The sequence below is a fragment of the Chrysemys picta genome, chromosome 1 (assembly GCF_011386835.1).
Source record: "Chrysemys picta bellii isolate R12L10 chromosome 1, ASM1138683v2, whole genome shotgun sequence".
NCBI lineage: Eukaryota > Metazoa > Chordata > Testudines > Emydidae > Chrysemys > Chrysemys picta.
In genome coordinates, this window is record NC_088791.1 from 284,848,697 (window position 1) to 284,868,138 (window position 19,442).

Sequence of the window (19,442 nt, forward strand, 5' to 3'; positions counted from 1 at the left end):
GGGAAATTTTAAAAAAGGAAATAAGGAGCCTGGAGCTATATTGATTTACACTAGTGGAGGAGCTGCCTCAAGAAGTTTTAAAGTTATGTTGTTTTAGAACTTTACTTGAATTTTACATTTGGAAAAAAAATCTGCCTTGTGTTGGTTCATAGCATCTTCAAAATGGCTTTGTCTGAGAAACTTTACAATAGTTCTATTTTGTTGGCATTGCTGAGAAGTCTATGTTAGTGTTTTAGTTGTGGCAGTGTGGAAGTTACAAATATGTTTGATGAAAACATGGAACAGCTTGAGACATCCTATAATGAAATGTGCGTTGAACTATGAGAACTTGGCCTTGAGGGGAAAAGTAAGATGTGTTTGTCCAGCTTAGGTCGAGAAGCAAAGAGGAACTGAATACTTGATGGATTCAGAATTGCTTACAAGAGATTTTGTAAATTAATTATTTTTACCTTGCATGAACCAAGCATATGTAATCTGTTGCTTGCTAAATATGTTTTAACCAAGATGTAGAAAGCCATGGTTTAGACATCTTTTATAGTAGCCTGGGAAGGAGAAATGTTCTATACAAAGATATTTGCGCCAAAATAATGCACTACTTTGTTTTCCCTCGTCTCTTCCTTCCCCTTCCTGCTTTCTGTTATCTGCATCTACATGTGTACAGAGTAGCGATTAAAATGTAAATTTCCAAGTGTTTATAAATAATTTCCATCCAAAGAGTATGTGCGGTGTATAGAAGGAATGAATAGTGGACAAAGCCTAATACTTGCCTCCAGTGTAAAATTTGGGATTTATACTGCGTGTGAACCAAATGGACACTCTCCCTTCATGTCTACTTCCCCATTCTGTATATGTAGGGCTCCTTATATAGGTTCTTTGGCACTGTACCCATTTAAGAGGTTTTAGGAGCTATTCTGACATATATAAGATACCAGGCTGTTGTGAGAGTGAGACAACATTATTAAAAGGAAAGGAAAAATATAGGAAAGACATTTGATGTGATATTATATTTTAATATTAACCCCAGTCTTTAAGATTTCTAATTAAAAAGTAACAGAGCATGATCTTCCTCCCACTAAAGGAAATGACAGAACTCCCATTGAGATCAATGGAAGAAGGATCAAGTAATATGTGCCTGATTCATTGTTGCCATTCAGTACAAGTCTAATAGAGAAGGAAGGCTCTACACCAGCTATGAACTATCTCTGCAGCAGTCCTCATGCCTAAGGCATTTTTCAACCTGGTGACTCTGCAACCCCGCAATGTCTCATTGCAACAAAGTCACATGTTACAGGAGCTTTGAGGACTGCACATGCCAAAACAGCCCCTGCAATTCCTGAATTAAGGAAGGGAAGATTAAGTCTCTGCACCTCCATCTCTATGATGGCAATTCTTTATTCTATTCCACTTTAAAAGACATAGTTTAAAATGATGAGGATGAATAGGGGAATTAAGTATTTAAATTATGTATTTACTATTATTAGAGAACACTGTATACTATGAGTTCTTATGCAGAGATACATGATGTGATCCATCTATTCTCTACACGGCTCAGGTGAAATATTTCACTATCAACCCTCCTTTTTATATTTCATTAGAAATGGGTGTTGCAAAGCTAAGTATTTTCTCAGGAAGTAGACTTTGCAGAAATAAACACAAGTAATATAAATTAAGCAATGTCTCATTTAACAGGTGGGATATTTGGAAAACTGCCTCTGTAAAAATCTGTATAGGAATACCTTTTATGATGCATCACATCTAACTATGTTAGTAATATAGAGTAGCAATCAAATCTCATCAGTAGCTGTCTATGCTTTCTGTCTGCACAACTAAATTGAAAGCTGGAAAGGTGAGAAAAAACAAACAGAGGTATGGCTTTTCATAGATCATTCTGGATTTGTGGAATCTACTATGTTTACAGAGCACTCAAGCTTACTGCTTGCTATCATGAGTTATGCTTATGAACAAGTTTCTTGCTATTACATTTACCAGTGCTGGATTTATCTGATGTGTTTGTATTTTTCATGTTTCTAATAAACTGGGTAAAAACCCAACTTAATAGGGTTTGTCTGTATGTGCTTGGTGTAAATGACATTAATGATATCAATTGCCTGTTCAACTTCAAGGCTAGAGATGGTTTAAAAACAAGAATACTTTGCCTACCAAGATGCCATTTCCATAAATGATCCATTTGGAGCTGTCTCCCAGTGCATAGTAGTATTTGATATGGTCAGGTATTCAAAATGCAGTGCCTGCCATTAAAAATCTATATTTAGCTACAGTTATCATACGGTGGTATCTGAGGTATCTCAGTGTACCCCTATATTTAGAATAGCAAATAACAGGGGTCTCTCTGATACTGTGGAATGGAAATGGGTTAAAAATGGATGACCTTACCATATGGGTTGCTGAACACTGGGCCAGATTCTTAACTGTGACCAAACTAGGCTCAGACACATTGAGAGGGAGGCCACTAGGGAGCTGGTGGTGACTCCCTAACCCCAAGCAGCCGAGCCATGCCACAACTGCACGAGTTTAGCTCTAATTTATGCTGGCCGAGGACGAAGCATACTGCTGCTGCATTCTGCCATGCCTGGTCCCAATTCACTCATTCCATCTCCTTACCCCAGGCTGGAGAGAGTCATCTGGTGTAGGACTGCTTTCCTGACCCCCACTTCCCCTCATAAACAAAGACATTTTCTATTGGTTTATCTCCAGCTATATAATGCAATGTTGACTTGTCAGACAAGAGAAGCTGGACCATCTACTTATGGAGGTAAGTACTATAGGGAAAAATCTGTCTAACCTATCTCTGTTCCCCAAATTCTCATGGACGTGATATTTTATCTGTTCAAGCGGGAGCAAAATTTAAATACAAAATAACTTTTTAAAAAGAGATAATAGTATTTCGAAATATTTTTTTCTTCTGCAGATGTTTGCTTCATATTGCCTCTGACAATCTTTGCTGAGCAGCTGACATTGAGAAATTTGCATACTTTTACAACTACTGTCTCACAGAGCTATTTCAGGATCAGCACTGGAAATGAAATTCAAAGTAATCTAGTGCTTAAAACCTGGAATTATTTATCATCCAGGCTCATCAATATTTTTCAGCAGCATCAACAAAGTCTAAAATGTATTGGGAACCCCAAATATATCACTGTTAAAATGTAACTTTATTACTATGTTACATTGCAGCCATACGTAACAAATAATGCCTTTAAATAGCTGAACACATTATTACTCTTACTTATTGAATTTGTGATCCTACCCCGGCTCATTCTCAAATTTCCTTTCTGCATCAAATACTTGGGATGGGTACAGAGAACCTGGCTAACAGCTTGCAGGGGGTCCATTAGTGCAGACAACCTTGTGTGTCAACAAAGGCTGCAGAGTCTCATGAATAGAAGTATTGCTATAATGGAAATGTGATCTCAGGAAGATTCTGTATAGCAGTCCATTGGCCCTATAAGCCAGGAATTCTCTATCATAGATAACATAGATAACAGCCAAAATGCTTCTGAAATAAATGTTGTCAAACTTCACTAATTCTGGGTCACTGAGAACGAAAATGATGCTTAAAATTGTTGATTGGCTCTAGTTTTCAAGATATGCTATTGGGTCAGTATATACGACCCTTGACTTGGGAATGGCGGAGGATAAGTGAGTTATAAAGGGAAGGGATCTCAATTTAAACCAGAAATGACTAAAATACATCCTTGACTGGATCTATGAATAAATCTATGACTGGGTTTGGACAGTACGTGCTTTTTAGGCAAAACAATGAATGATGCAATCTGAAGCTGGTATTGCGTCATACATGATATGAATTGCATCATGTTATTCCTAGAAGTCATGGATGATGCACTCATAACGAAGCTTACATCACTCTGCTGAACAAATTGCCCTATATCAGCTCTAGAAATCATACAGTGTCATGCTCTCTTATTTGTCAGTGTTTGATTTTGCAAAGGGACACATTTCTGTTTAGCCAAAGTAAGCAGAGATGCCTCGTACTTGAGTGAACAGTGCAGATAACTTCTGCTATGTTTGTGGTGAAGTGACTTTTGCATCACAAAAGTGCAGTATAACCACTATGGTTAAGAAAGCCTATCACCTTTATTTTGGCTGCAAAATTGGAGCTCAGGACAAGAGGTGGGCCCCACACATGTGCTGCAACACTTGTGCAAAAAATCTTCACCAGTGGTTGAACAGGAAAAGGAAATTTATGCCTTTTGCAGTGCCAATGATTTGGAGAGAGCCAACAGATCATACCAGCAATTGTTACTTCTGCATAGTGCCTCCAGTTGGGAAAGGTGTGTCAAAGAAGAAAAAGTGGACTGTGCATTATCCAAACATTCCATCAGCTATACGCCCAGTACCCCACGGAGAAGGACTGCCGGTTCCTGCTGCACCAGAATCATTCTCACTTGAGTCAGACGAGGAAGAGGATGAAACTTCTGGTCCTGAACCATCAATGTCACAGGAGACACATTTTCTCCCATCCTCCTCCTCTGAACCACACCTCATAACACAAGATGAACTGAATGACCTTGTCAGGGATTTGGAACTACCCAAGAGTAAGGCAGAGCTGTTGGGCTCCAGACTACAGCAGTGGAATCTCCTGGCAGGTGATGTTAGGGTTTCCATGTTCCGTGACCGGCAAAAGGATCTTGTCCCATTCTTCTTCATGGAAGGTGATCTTGTAGCCTGCAACAACATCGATGGTGTGATGGCAGCCCTCAACATCGTTCACGATCCAGATGAGTGGAGACTGTTCATTAATTCATCGAAGACGAGTCTTAAAGCTGTTTTACTGCATAATGGCAATGTTTTCCCATCAATTCCAGTTGGTCATGCAGTCCATATGAAGGAAAACTATGACAACATGAAAGAACTTTTGAGGTGCATAAACTATGACCAACATCAGTAGAAGCTTTGTGGCGATTTGAAGGTTGTTGCTCTCTTGCTTGGTCTGCAGACTGGATACACAAAGTCCTGCTGTTTTCTCTGCAAATGGGATAGTCATGCAAGAGATTCCCACTACATCAAGAAAGATTGGCCACTCCGACAGTCATTTGAGCCTGGGAGGAAAAGTGTTCAGCATCCACCACTTGTTGAATCAAGGAAGATTTTGTTACCACCCATACACATCAAGCTGGGTCTGATGAAGAACTTTGTCAAGGCCATTGACAAAACACAAGCAGCTTTCAAGTACCTCCGTGGAAAATTTCCAAAGTTAAGTGAAGCTAAGATAAAGGAAGGTGTCTTTGTTGGTCCTCAGATTTGTGAACTTCTTCAAGATGATGCATTTGACCATGCACTGCGTGGCAAGGAAAAGACGGCGTTGAAAGCCTTCCAGGCAATACATTTTCTCGGAAACAACAAGGCAGACAACTACAGGTTGTTGGTGGAAAACCTCCTGAAGGCATACAAAAGCCTTGGTTGCAACATGTCACTAAAGATACATTTTTTGCACTCTCATCTAGATTTTTTTCCACCGAACTGCGGAGGAGTGAGTGTACATAGTAATTTTTTGCTTTTTGTTTCATAATAAATTTTATTTATATAACCCTTTTGCTGATTTTTAAAGTCTTACATAAACAGGACAGGTGAAATATTATCATGTAAAGCAGCCATAAACACATGAAAAGATCTAGGTTTACAATTTATGATTAAAACTCTACTATCTACACAATATACATAGACATAAAATGTATAAACTTAAATATCTTAGAAACAGTAGCCAATCAGTTGTTTTAATCGTCATATTTGAATTCAGCACATCAAAATACATAATAATAGCACATTTTATCTCTGAAGCAGACGACTTCTCAAAAATTGTAGACCAGTGTAATTTAAACAACTTACTCTAGCCTTCAAGACCCTCCATAACTCCACTTCTCAAATTTATCTGACCTCATTTCTTATCAGGTAGGTCTGTTCCACCCAGCTTAATGCCCCATGTTCCCTTGGAATGTCCTTCCTACTGTGGCGCTACCAGACTTTCAGAAGTTAAATGTTCCTGAAACCCATCTTCCTCCATGATGCCTACAATAAATGAGTGAAAAAGCTACTTACTATCTTTAATGCATAGGTACATGATTGTATTCCTGTAGATGATTTCCTACCTCACTCTATCTTTTCCAGGCCTATCACCAGCCCTGTTAGATGCTGTCAGGCAGCCTTAGCATAAGGAGGCTCAGGAATCTTCCCTTGGAACATTTTGAAATATGAGGTACAGTTCTCTGCATTCTGGAAAGTTTTTTACAAAGTCCAAAATAAAGAGCCAAATTGTGGCATAACTGCAGCCCGCAGGGTGGGTGTGGAGGTGTGGGGTGGTGTGCTGAGAATTCTAACTTCAGCAGAAGCTGCCGGCAGCACTCTTGCCTATGTTCATCTGGTTCTACTGGCCAGTGCAGAAATGGGAAAGAAAATGGCTTCTCTTTTAGGAAAGCTAAGGCCATACTGAGCACCTGCAATCTGAAGTCAACATGGAACTGTTCCCTGGGCCACAATCTGGCTTGAAAAGTTTTTGGCAAAATAAAATAAATCTCTTGTTTACCTGGAATCTTCACAAGGATAAATTGACAGTGCAGCAAGTTAAGTTCTGCTAGAAAGTCAATAAACAAGCAACAAACCCAACAGAACTACAGAGCCCACAATGTGCCTTTGTCTATATCCCATCAGATCCACATAGTAACAAACAGTACTATTATTGTTTGTGCTACAGTAGTATCTAGGATCTCTAATCAAAATTGGGGCTCAATTGTGCTTGATGCTGAACAGACATATCAACCTTGTCCAGAGAGCTTGCAATCTAGTAAGAGAAAGGGTCAGAGAAAACAAGTACATTATCCATTTAATGGCTGAGGATCTGAGGTAGGGAGAGGCTAAAGGACTGTGCCACCTTGGGCAAGGTTTATCTGTGGCAGAGCCAATAAATGAACCCAAGATTTCCTGAAACCCAGTTCAGTGTTTTAACCACATAATCATCCTTCCTCTCAATGCTGTAAAACAACCAATCCTCTCCCAAGATTATTCTTTTTCCCATATATCCAGAAAGTGGCCTTCTCTTTCAGCTATCATTTCACAATGAGATCTGCAAAACCATTCATCGTCTCACAGAAGCACACGCCAAAACATGTCCCACAATATAAAACTAAACTAACTCTATGTTTTTCTAATGTTTTGGCACATAACTATTTAAAAATCAATTAAAAATAACTTCAGCAGTCTTGAGTTTTGTTCTTGATCAGGATTTTTATTTCTTTCTTCCCTCTTTATCCCCCCGCCATTAACTTGTTGCCTTCTACAGCAGGGATCAGCAAACTTTGGCATGCGGCCCATCAGGGAAATCCATTGGCAGGCCAGGAAGGTTTGTTTACCTGCAGCATCCGCAGGTTTGGCCGATCACAGCTCCCACCGTCCCAGGACAATGGGGGCTGCGGGAAGCAGCGGGGGCTCAGGGATGTGCTGGCCGCTGCTTCACGCAGCCCCCATTGACCTTGAATGGCAAACCACAGCCAGTGAGAGCTGTGATCGGCCGAACCTGCGGACGCTGCAGGTAAACAAACCATCCAGCCCCGCCAGCTGATTTCCCTGACAGGCTGCGTGCCAAAGGTTGCCGATCCCTTTTCTACTATTTGCTTCCTCTGGTGAAATTTGTAATTTCCCACTCTCCTCTGAGTGTCTTCCACTCTTGCTTTCTGATGTCTGCTCCCTCTTTCTTCCTCCACAGACTTTACAGCCTACTTCTGATTAGAGCTGCTGGGACTTTAGGCTGCTTTACTACCATCCTCTTCTAAGTCCCTGACTTTTGACAGGCAGCTAGAATGGGCAGTTCCAGTGGCTAAATTATGGTCTTTTTCTTCCCATGTCAGACCATCAGATCAATCCCTGCCCTTGGCTCATTTCTTTCACTCTAATGAGAGTGAGAGAAAGAACTGGAGTTGGTGGCAGATAACACTGAGTAGACAGCAGGGAAAGAGAAAGGAAGCAAGTCATAGTGATCAACTAGGTTTTTTGCAATCCATCACGTATTTATTTTAAGTGAATGAAAACAGGGTTCAATAATGGAAGCTTAGTTGTAACCTAAAATATTGGTTTATAATGAACCTACTACTGCCACCTATAATATTGCAAAAAAAGTTGTATCATATTTAAATAGTTCTCTCTTTTTTTCCCTTTTTTTTTTTTTGGCCTCTTCAGTCCAGAAGTCTATAATCAATTTGAAAGATAGCGAATTGTCAGATTAGGATCTGATCCAGGGGAAAAGATGTCATTTGCCATGGTCAACATGTTTGTCAAGTATCAGAGGGCTAGCCGTGTTAGTCTGGATCTGTAAAAAGCAACCGAGAATCCTGTTGCAGCTTAAAGTCTAACAGATGTATTGATTGGAGCATAAGCTTTCATGGGTGAATATCCACTTCGTTAGACGCAACATGATGTTTGTCAAGGAACTATTGATCAAAGGACTTCTTAAAAAATAAATTGCAATAAGTTAAAAACATCATGGTATTCCTGTAAGTAAAGTTACCTTTCTCCCCCTCCCACCTTGATTTGAAAATAAAACTAATAATATTGATCGTAACTAATTTTCCACTGGTTTATATTAATGTGGCTGTTAAAACTCTTTTTGGCAGAAAGTTTATCATACAAGCTCTCAACCCAAGAGCAGATATTTTTAACAGCTTAATAATGGTTTCACCATTTTTAAACTATGACTATAAATTAGTTAACTGTGTGGCAAAGACTTGTTATACAGGCAAATTACTTCATTTAAATAGACCAAAACAACTGCCAAACAATTAAGCTATACTATAGTCAAATTACTTTTAATATTTAAAACAAAAGAAATTAATATGCTAGGAAAAGAACCAGTAATTACTTCTACAAAGGAATTTTAATAAGCATGGCTTTCAGAATGTTGTGGCATGGGTTTATGTTTCACAGGAAAGTGGCCATATAATTCCCGACTTTTCTCACTACCTTCCTATTTGCTTCTGAATCAATTAAACCAGGAGGTTCTATGGAAACATGTTATAATGGTGGTATCTGATGCATAAGTTTGGACAGCAAGGCTGTCTTTGGCCTAGTTTGCAGTTTCCTTGACATGAGTGAAATGTTGCCTTGGTGACCTTGTTATTAAGTAAACTTGTTTATAACTGCTGTATAGGACAAAGGGGATGTTTTCACCACAGGATGTGATTAAATTGAAACAAAGCAAACAAACAAAATGTGCTGCCAAAAAGTAATTAGGGAAAAGGCAAGTAGACAAACTGGGAAGTCCAGAAAAACCTTTATGCAGAGAAAATGGTCTAAATGACCTGGTCAAATATACATGATCAGTGCATAATAAACGAGTTAGAAGAGAGACATAGCGTGAAATAACAAGAACAGCAAAAGTTATGCCAATTGCAGTTTATGCATGTGTATTGTATAAGTTACAAAATATACATAATTTTCATAATATTTAATGGTTATTGGAAGGGAAACTAACAAATATGTAATATGTGGGAATTTTGTAAAGGATAGGCAGAATACCATAAGAAAAATCCATTGTGACCCACCTATGTCTCAGAAGGTAGTTTGTTCACTATCTTTTACTGTATGTCTCTAGTTTATTTAATAATAATTGTAATCACAGGGTATGCTTTTGGTTCAAATACAGGTTGGAATGAACAAACCTCGGAGTCCCAGACCCGAGTGTGTGACTTCTCACCCAACAATTCTAACTGGCATCTGTATCCCCCACCCACTTTGACCCCACTGTACCTTTTTCCAGTCCTTATTTTCCTTCTCCACTTTCTTTTGCAGCTGGATACTACCTTTTTTTGTAACACCCAATAAATCTCCTGTGCCTCATGTTGAGCCACTAACTCCTCTTTAAATCTCACTATAAAACCTATTATTTTTCCTTTTGATTTTGATTGCTCACTTTTTGTAAAGCTTTTCCATGTGATCTATTTCAAACAGGTTCTACAAAATTCAATTCTATTCTATGTATGCAGAGTTGTTGTAGCCATGTCAGTCCCAGGATATTAGAGAAACAAGGTGGGTGAGGTAATATATTTTATTGGACGAACTTCTGATGAGAAAGTTCAGAATGTCTGCCTTAAAACACTCAATACCGTCAAATGTAAACAAACTGTCAGGGGGCCTGCCAGCAGTTTACCCTGCCAGGCCGCATGCATCCCGCAGGCCGTAGGTTGCCCACCCCTGGTATACAGACATCTAAGATACTGATTTGATTTCCCCCTTATGTTCTCTCTTGTCTTTCTCTTATCCCTGCTATAGAGGCCCATGCTCCTCCCAGATTCCGACCCTTCTCCCAGGTCTCCATGTTTGGACTTACCTGTGGGCTTTTGTCACATGCCTCCCAACTGCCTTTTACCCCATCTCTTCCTTTCCCCCCTTAAAATTACAGGGGTATTAACAGGCCACTTCACCTTGAATGGTCCCTTGAAATATGTGCTACTTATGCTAAAAGAACAGGAGTACTTGTGGAACCTTAGAGACTAACAAATTTATTAGAGCATAAGCTTTCGTGGGCTACAGCCCACTTCTTCGGATGCATATAGAATGGAACATATATTGAGGAGATATATACACACATACAGAGAGCATGAACAGGTGGGAGTTGTCTTACCAACTCTGAGAGGCCAATTAAGTAAGAGAGAAAAAAATTTGAAGTGATAATCAAGATAGCCCAGTACAGACAGTTTGATAAGAAGTGTGAGAATACTTAAAAGGGAAGATAGATTCAATGTTTGTAATGGCTCAGCCATTCCCAGTCCTTATTCAATCCTAAATTGATTGTATCTAGTTTGCATATCAATTCCAGCTCAGCAGTCTCTCATTGGAGTCTGTTTTTGAAGTTTTTCTGTTGTAAAATAGCCACCCTCGGGTCTGTCATTGAATGACCAGACAGGTTAAAGTGTTCTCCCACTGGTTTTTGAGTATTATGATTCCTGATGTCAGATTTGTGTCCATTAATTCTTTTGCGTAGAGACTGTCTGGTTTGGCCAATGTACATGGCAGAGGGGCATTCTCTTACTTAATTGGCCTCTCAGAGTTGGTAAGACAACTCCCACCTGTTCATGCTCTCTGTATGTGTGTATATCTCCTCAATATATGTTCCATTCTATATGCATCTGAAGAAGTGGGCTGTAGCCAATGAAAGCTTAAACTCTAATAAATTTGTTAGTCTCTAAGGTGCCACAAGTACTCCTGTTCTTTTTGCAGATACAGACTAACACGGCTGCTACTCTGAAACCTGTACTTATGCTAAACAATCTGTACCACCCTGTGACACTCTGTGTGAATGTTTCCCACACCTAAAGAAGGGTTCTGTGTAATCTCAAAAACTTGCCACTCTCACCTTCAGAAGTGGGTCCAATAAAAAAAATATTACCTCACACACCTTGTCTCTTTAATTCTATTCTATAGAAAGAATCCAGTAGCAGTACAAGATTTTCAGTATACACTGGAACCCTCACTGATGTTAGTTAGATTTGGATGCATGGACTACTGACAACATTTGACCATTAAAATTCATTTACTGTATAGCAGAACTGTTATAAGCTACAGTGAGATTTACTCTGCATTTTTTAATAGTTTTCATGTATATTTAAAGGAAAAGAACCATTAGGATGTGAATAACTTGCATTTTAAAATTATAAAATTACTTTGGTGACAGAAAAGCCTACAGCTTGGTCAGTTCAGTTCCATATATATTTATGCTAATGGAGTTATTGCTTAGATTTTCCTTTTTTAAGTTTCTCTTACTCTAATGTATTCCTAAGAAGATGTTCTTTATGGCAAAAATCCAGCCAATCAGATAAAAAAAAAAATAGGCATGAATTAAGCATGTTTGAAGAAAAACATAATCCTCATTACACATTCATTGATTGCTAGGAACAAATGAAACTCACATTTGTTTAGACTCTAATGGTTTTTGATAGCTAGTGTCTTTGTACTCCAGGAATCTGGGCAAGACTAGGAACAAAGCTGCCAAAATACTACAGGAAAATGGTACTTGTGATACCGCCTTCCTAGAGAAAGGCAGATAACTTGCCGCCAAGTTAAAGAAGTATGGGCTGGATGAATGGACTGTAAGGTGGATAGAAAGCTGGCTGGATCGTCGGGCTCAACAGGTAGTGATCAATGGCTCCATGTCTAGTTGGCAGCCGGTTTCAAGTGGAGTGCCCCAAGGGTCAGTCCTGGGGCCAGTTTTGTTTAATATCTTTATTAATGATCTGGAGGATGGTGTGGACTGCACTCTCAGCAAGTTTGCAGATGACACTAAACTGGGAGGCGTGGTAGATACACTGGAGGGTAGGGATCGGATACAGAGGGATCTAGACAAATTAGAGGATTGGGCCAAAAAAAACCTGATAAGGTTCAACAAGGACAAGTGCAGAGTCCTGCACTTAGGATGGAAGAATCCTATGCACTGCTACAGACTAGGGACCGAATGGGTAAGTAGCAGTTCTGCAGAAAAGGACCTAGGGGTCACAGTGGATGAGAAGCTGGATATGAGTCAACAGCGTGCTCTTGTTGCCAAGAAGGCTAATGGCATTTTGGGCTGTATAAGTAGGAGCATTGCCAGCAGATCTAGGAACGTGATCGTTCCCCTTTATTTGACATTGGTGAGGCCTCATCTGGAGTACTGTGTCCAGTTTTGGGCCCCACACTACAAGAAGGATGTGGAAAAATTGGAAAGAGTCCAGCGGAGGGCAACAAAAATGATTAGGGGTCTGGAGCACATGACTTATGAAGAGAGGCTGAGGGACCTGGGATTGTTCAGTCTCCAGAAGAGAAGAATGAGAGGGGATTTGATAGCTGCTTTCAACTACCTGAAGGGGGGTTCCAAAGAGGATGGAGTTCGATTGTTCTCAGTGGTGGCAGATGACAGAACAAGGAGCAATGGTCTCAAGTTGCAGTGGGGGAGGTCTAGATTGGATATTAGAAAACACTATTTCACTAGGAGGGTGGTGAAGCACTGGAATGCGTTACCTAGGGAGGTGGTGGAATCTCCTTCCTTGGAGGTTTTTAAGGCCTGGCTTGGCAAAGCCCTGGCTGGGATGAATTAGTTGGGAATTGGTCCTGCTTTGAGCAGGAGGTTGGACTAGATGAGCTTCTGAGGTCCCTTCCAACCCTGATATTCTATGATTCTATGATATCTTAGAAAAGCCTGTTCTTGCAAGATTCCCAACCTCATTTTGCATATGCAAGAGGTTAGGTTAGTTCATATAAGTTTTGGATAAGCATCCAAAGTTTTGGATATCCATATTCCCAAACCACAAGAAACAATATATTTCAGACAAATAATTGATCAGTGCAATAATGAAAAACCTATTTTATTTGTGATGGTGCAACAAAAAAATAACCATAATCAACACTATAATTACAAGGTTTGTAATTAGACAAGGTAATGTTAATGGGAGTCTCACGGCTATATGTCTGTGCACCAGAATGAAATGAATTAACTATCACATGTGGTGATTATAATCATGTTTCTTTGATAGTTCTAGGAACCTGATCATAGGTTTATTTTGTAAATTCTGATACTGAAGGTTGATACATAGTAGGGTGTTATATCTAAACCAGGGGTTGGCAATCTCTGGCACGCAGCTCGCCAGGGTAAGCACCCTGGCAGGCTGGGCGAGTTTGTTTACCTGCCACGTCAGCAGGTTCGGCGGATCCATTGGCCGCGGTTCACTGTCCCAGGCCAATGGGGACTGTGGGAAGCAGCGCGGGAGAGAGATGTGCTGGCCACGGCTTCCCGCCGCCCCCATTGGCCTGGAGCGGTGAACCGCCGCCAGTGGGAGCTGTGATTGGCCAAACCTGCCGACGCGGCAGGTAAACAAACTGGCCCAGCCCGCCAGGGTGCTTACCCTGGCGAACCTCGTACCAGAGGTTGTCGACCCCTGATCTAAACAAATGGCTACTCCCTGAAAAGATTCCAAACCTTAACACTAAGTGACAACATTTTGTTTTGTCTGATATTTGGCTCCAGGATTACATATGGTGGGTATTATATAACTTTTTTTCTGTATCCGGTGGCTTTTCTTTAAATTCCTGCAATGATCTGAGCACATTTCTATTAATAATAAAATTATATGTCCAAGCATTGAACCTTAGCTTTTGGATTTCAGTGCTCAGATTCTCAGCAAATGTAAATAAACTGGCTCCATTGACCTCAATACACAAACTATAGGCCAGATTCTTAGCTGGTGTAAATCAGCATAGCTCTGTAGAATACCGTGGAGCTAGCAAATATTCACTAGTTGAGAATCTGGCCTACAGCTTATGCACAGAAGACTCTGCACAGGTCTGCATATTGACTGAATTTTTTACACTAAAATACCATTCTGTTAAGTTAATAAACACAATATTTTTTCAAATGTACCTAGGGGAACTTGAATTCAGACCAGCATGTCTGGCTGTAAATGGCATTTTATATATTAATATTTAGTTTTACAACTATTTGAACTTCAATTGTTTTATAAAAAATACTCAAATATACATTGTGTTTTATAAATATTTTTATATCAAATATGATTTAAGCTTTTGTGGAATTCCCTTACATTGATAAAATATCACACAGCCATATTTATTAAAAGACCTTAAGGGAAAAGACCATTTTCTTTCCCTTGAGTAGTTGCTTAGAGTTACAGACTTCACTGTAATACTTTGCATTATTTTGCTACTATAGGGCCTGATCCAGCAATCCTTGTGCAACACAGCTTCCTTCACTGACTTCAGTAGAGTTTGTGTGTGAAGAGACGTCAGACTTGAGATGATAATGCTGGGAAAGTGGGGGAGATTTTGAATAGCTAATCTGTAATAAAATGTCAGACTTTTATATGGAAGTTTCAATATACTTCCATAGAGCCCAGTCTACTACCAGTGACTGTCATGGAAAAAGATCAAGCTAGTAGTACTGTTTGTACAAAATAAATGCATTTGTTTTTCTGCCTTTTCAATGGCTGTTCTGATTGTCTCATGGTAATTACTTTTGTACCTACTAACTAGCTCCTAAATAATTGATAGGGAAAAATAAATGCAACATGCAATAAAGAGGCAAGTAAAACCTATGGAGTTAGAGTAATTACTGTACATAACTGGGCTATGAAAAATAAATTACCTAATCTCCTTACTTTATGTGGTAATAGTAATTTGTCATTTTAGGGAATGAGAAGATTAGATGTTGAATATGTGCTAAGTTTGAAGGTCAATTGATTTAAAAAAAACCATCATTTGAATTACTCACATTGTTTCACTCACATATTTTTAGCTGAAAAACATAATTGTCTACCTTAAAATAATCTTACCTTGAGATGCAGAAAATGTAGATTATGGATGGGAAAAGGCTTGGAAACAATCCAAAACTACTTGAATATCACAAGTTCATTTAAGTGGAACATAACTGAAATATTACTGAATCAGTTTATTATACCCCAGCTCCTGATGGGAGAGAAAATCTAAGTGAAGATCATGGGGCGGATCCTCATGACAATTTACACCAGCTGAGGCTCTGTCTCTAGATCTTTTAGGCTTCAAAGACTCGAGTATAAGTAAAGATGGTTCATACGTTAGGGTTTTTTTTACTGGATGCTGCCCAGCATGGCTAAGCTAATGCTACCCTTCATCCTTTCATTCAGCTTGCTTGTCAGTCACTTCATCTTTCTGAGTTAAAATGAGAACAAAACAAAACAAAACAAAAACAAAACAAAACTAAACACCTTATGGAGGGAAGGGGGAACCCACAGCTTGAGAAATCTCACATGCAGAGAGACTTCAAGGACTTCTCATCCTCACTGAAATTTACCAGGCTGACACAGTATATGGTATGTAAACAAGTCATAGAAACATAGGAACATCTTATGGAAAAGATTTGTTGGGTCACTTGTTCATTGCCAATACAAGATCATTCAGTTCATTACTCTCAAGTGCATTGTCTAATGTAGTTTTAAATGACTATCAAAAGTTTATATCAGTTTCCTTGTGTGATTGTTCAAATGGGCCAGCCTTGTGAATGGAGGGAACCAGAAAGCTATCAAACATGGCTACAATCAAACAGATAATGCTTATAAGGGAAATAGGGTGGGCTACAGTGTAAGGTTTATTTTGTTATGTTACTGTAGCCTCAAGTGTATATGACCTGCATCTAATTTGGTGTGTGTGCACACATTCACATTCAGAGAAAGGATGCCTTCAAATTCCAGTTCAAGAAGATCAGAAAGCCTACAAAATTTGTGGATTAATGAAATTTAAATGAGAATCCAAAGCTTTTCAGAGTACTTCCTCTAGCATATATTATACAAAGACTGACATGTAAATATTATGGAAACAAACATGTTAAAAATTGCATTACAATAGTGAATTAATGACATTTCATGTTGAGTATTGTCAATGTTGGTAGATGGGTTAGACTCTTCAATCTCCATTTCACTAAGGAAAATGGCTTAGAAAAGTAGCTGAGTGTCTAATGGATTGAGAGTCAGATATCTGTTGCATGATTTGCACCACTTTAGTTTAGAACAGTGGTTCTCAAACTTTTTTTTCCACGGACCACTTGAAAATTGCTGAGGGAGTCTGAGGACCACTTAATGATCTTTCCAAATGTTGTTTGTACCGTTAGCTAACTATTGTAAAGCGCTTTGGATAAAAGCACTATATAAAAAAAAGTAATAATAATAAACATTTTTTGTTCTAAAATTAAAAGCACACATCTCATATTTTAATATCAGTAGTCTTACCTTTCTAATTTGATGGATGTGCCCTCTCTCCCCCGCCACAGCAGCCACAGAGCTGGGGCTGGGAAGGAGGGCTGTCTCTCCGCAGCAGCCGCAGCTCTGGAGCTTGGGAAAGTCGCCTCTTTTTCTGGCCGCCGCAGCTCTGCACATCCCAAATTCCCCCCGCTCTCTCTTCTCAACCCACTGCCCCCTCCCACCTACTCCTTATTCCCTCCAAGGCCACCACCTCACCTTACATGTGTGTCTTGTCCAAAATCCAGGCACCTAATTAGGGGAGCCAGGCCTGTGCAGCTCCACTAATTAGGTGGGTGGCCCTTCATTCTCTTGTGTATGGCTGCCCAGGCATGCACCTTAGAGGGAACTATCCACTGACCACCTGAATGGAGCTTGCGGACCACTGGTGGTCCACAGACCACAGTTTGAGAACCTCTGGTTTAGAATACTTATTGTGTATATGCTTAACAATGCAGTCATAAATAAGGCTACATTTATGTCACAGAGGTCACGGAAATTACAGAAGCCGTGACTTCCAGAGACCTCAGTGACATTTTCTGCTTCAGCCCCTGGGGCCACGGGACTGCACCTGGCAGGCAGCAGAGAGCCTTGTCAGGGTTCCAGTGACAGGCAACAGCTCCTCAAGGGGCCCTCCTCAGGGTTCCAGCAACGGGTGATAGCCTTGTGTGTGTGTGTGTGGCGGGGACCCCCTTAGCTTCCAGCCACCACGGTGGCAGGGGAAACCTGCAGCAGCAAAAGTCACAGAGAAGGTCACGGCTTCCAGGACTTTTACTAAATATAATCATGTAAAAATCTTAGCCTTAGTCGTGTTACCTCTGCATTCTATTAAGCAGGGCCAGCTCTAGCTTTTTTGCTGCCCCAAGCAGCAAAAAAAAGCGCCGCCCCCCAGGCCTCCCGCCGAGCGCTGGGTCGCGCCGCCCCCCCCCAACCGAGCGCTGCGCCGCCCCCCCGCCGAGTGCTGCCGGAAACCCCCCCAGAGCACCGCCCCCCCGAGCTGCCCCCCGAAGAGCGCCGCGCGCTGGAGCCCACCCCCCCCCCCCGCGCCGAGCGCCGCCGGAACCCCCCCCGAGCACCGAGCACCGCGATGCCCCCCGCCACCGGAGCCCGCCCCCGCCCCCTGCCAAGAGCCGTCGGAACTCCCCTCCAGCACCGCGCCCGTGCCGCACCACCCCCCCAAGCGCCGAGCCCCACGCTGCCCCCCAGCGCCGAGCCCCGCGCTGCCGGAGCCCGCCCCCTTCTAGCGCCGCACCCGCGCCGCCCCCTCGCCAAGCCCCGTGGAACCGGAGCCCGCCCCCCCCAGTGCCGCACCACCGGAGTGCCCCCCCGCCGCCCCTTACCAGGTGCCGCCCCAAGCATGTGCTTGGGTGCCTGGTGCCTAGAGCCGGCCCTGCTATTAAGTGTTTCCTGTTGTACACAGTATACAGTTATCAGTTCAGATTTATGCAGTGTTTTACATTTTAACAGGGCTTTTGCCTGTCTAAGAGCTGCAGGATCTGGTCCTAGTTGTGAGTTCAAAATCTGGAATAGACCTGATTTTTTTTTAAGGTGTTATACATTTTATTTGCAAAGACAAATTTTTACTTGGGAGGAAGTGCAACCCTGACACTTGATATAGAAGTGAATATGGCCCAAACATCACCACAGCTCATTTTATTTCATTTCATTAGTGATACAGTAAGAGGGACTGCAGACCAGTCTCGGAGCAGAAAAGAACAAAGGGTAAAACAGCCAACATGAGTGTAGGCTGGTTAGTGTCTGGTGTTTTTAATATTTGAGACTAAATCCTCAGCTGCAATGAATGCAAACTTGGTACAGCCAAAAAAGTAGGGAGAGGGCTGGCTCTAAACCACCTTTTCTGTTCCTTTGATTCTGATCTGGCTGGGGATCAAAACAACCCTCCACATAAGCTACTATCCCCATATAAACTACTGTAAATTATGTTGGCTGAAGTCCACAAGAACTTCTGAATCAACTGAGAATCAGGTAGGATGCCTGGTACTCTACCCTTCTCCCATCTGCCGTTGGCATGCCCCAACACGATCCCTAGACAGAGTGTGTGGGGGGTGAGCAGGAAGTAACTTTATGGCTGCTGAGTCTATGCACATCACTCAGAAACACACCTGAGAATCTGAATATTGATGCCCATTATTTTCTATTGAGGAGGGGAGAACAAAACAAAATAACTTTTCCTAAAAATTAAGTATTCTGAAAACATAAATACTGGGTCATTAGCTGCTATTAAGTTATTAAAATATGGCACCTATTAACAAAAATGTCATAATCTTACAGACAAAATATAAACAGGTTTCACAGATGAATATTTTTTTAAAAATAAAATAAAATAGAGATGGGGTGGCAGGGGAAAAGGTCTCGTGTATGCTTGCATATGTTTAAATTATCCTGTTTGTTACTTTTCTTAGTGCTGCTACATTTATAGTACTATTGGTTCAGGGTTCTGTTTACAGGGATTTGGATTTGCTTGTCTTACACTATAAAATACAAGTTTTTTTTTCTTGCTTCTATTAAGTCCACATAAGCTACATAGTCCACATAGAGCATTAAGAAAAAAGTCAAAACACTTCAAACTGGTAATAAACACAAGCCTTCAAGATGGAAGGCTAGATTTTCAAGGGTATTTAGGCATTAGTATGCTCTGTGTTGCAA

General features: G+C 40.8%; 1 long non-coding RNA gene across 1 annotated transcript; it reads left to right on the plus strand.

Annotated features, from left to right (window-relative positions):
- Window positions 1-2,473: 2,473 nt before the first annotated feature.
- Window positions 2,474-15,016, plus strand: LOC112061800 (uncharacterized). Its single transcript, XR_002890398.3, has 3 exons — window positions 2,474-2,773; window positions 6,148-6,235; window positions 14,720-15,016. It is a non-coding gene; the product is annotated as an uncharacterized LOC112061800 (long non-coding RNA).
- Window positions 15,017-19,442: the final 4,426 nt, after the last annotated feature.